Consider the following 1028-nt stretch of genomic DNA (forward strand, 5'->3'; position numbering starts at 1 on the left):
TCCCCCCAGCATCGCTTGACGGCCGATGGTGGTGTGTTTGCGTCCCTGTAACTTAGCGGTTCGACAAAACAGACCGATAGAATAAGTACTAGGCTCACAAAGAATAATCCTGGGGTCGATTTGCTCGACTAAAGGCGGTACTCCAGCATGGCCGAAGTCAAATGACTGAAACAAGTAAAAGAGTAAAAGAATATATGAATCTTCACATATACTTGTTCTCCATCCACGTAATGGTCTATTAATTTGCACTATTAATGATTATTTTTGATTATTTTTAATACTTTCGTCATTATTTTATTTTACTTACTTCTCAACTTTCTACTTTCTATCTTTTGTTTTTCTTTCATTTCATCCTTATTCCATTCTTTTCTGTACTTAATCCTTATATTTTTTTTTCTATATTTCTCTATGTTTGGTTGACAGTGTTTACATAGATTTCTCATTAATTGTTTCTCGTTTGTTTCGTAATTTTCTTTGTGTATTCTACAAGAATAAAAGGGTGTAACTACAACTTGACATTTGTATTAGCTGCCAACTAATTGCAACACACACACACACACACACACACACACACACACACACACACACACACACACACACACACACACACACACACACACACACACACATACACACACACACATACACACACACATACACACACATGCACACACATACACACGCACACACACGCACGAACGCACGCGCACGCACACATAAATGTATGTAGGTATTTGTACAATTATCTTATGAAGATGATAGTAGTTTCATTCGGATGGTACAAAATGGCATACATCAGTAGTACTCCTCAGTCACTGCAGGATATCGTTGTACATTTAGGAAGATATAGTCTCTCTGAAATACGGTTTCATGATAATAAATCACACTACAGTTAAATTTCTGGACACGGTTTCTTTTGTGATTCTTCAAGATAATAAATAGTTTTCGCGCACAAAGTTATTCTGTGTGGTCATGCATATTGCATATATTGGATAGATTGCTAATATTATCTGCACACACACACACAC

Source organism: Octopus bimaculoides, chromosome 13, assembly GCF_001194135.2.
Source record: "Octopus bimaculoides isolate UCB-OBI-ISO-001 chromosome 13, ASM119413v2, whole genome shotgun sequence".
NCBI lineage: Eukaryota > Metazoa > Mollusca > Cephalopoda > Octopoda > Octopodidae > Octopus > Octopus bimaculoides.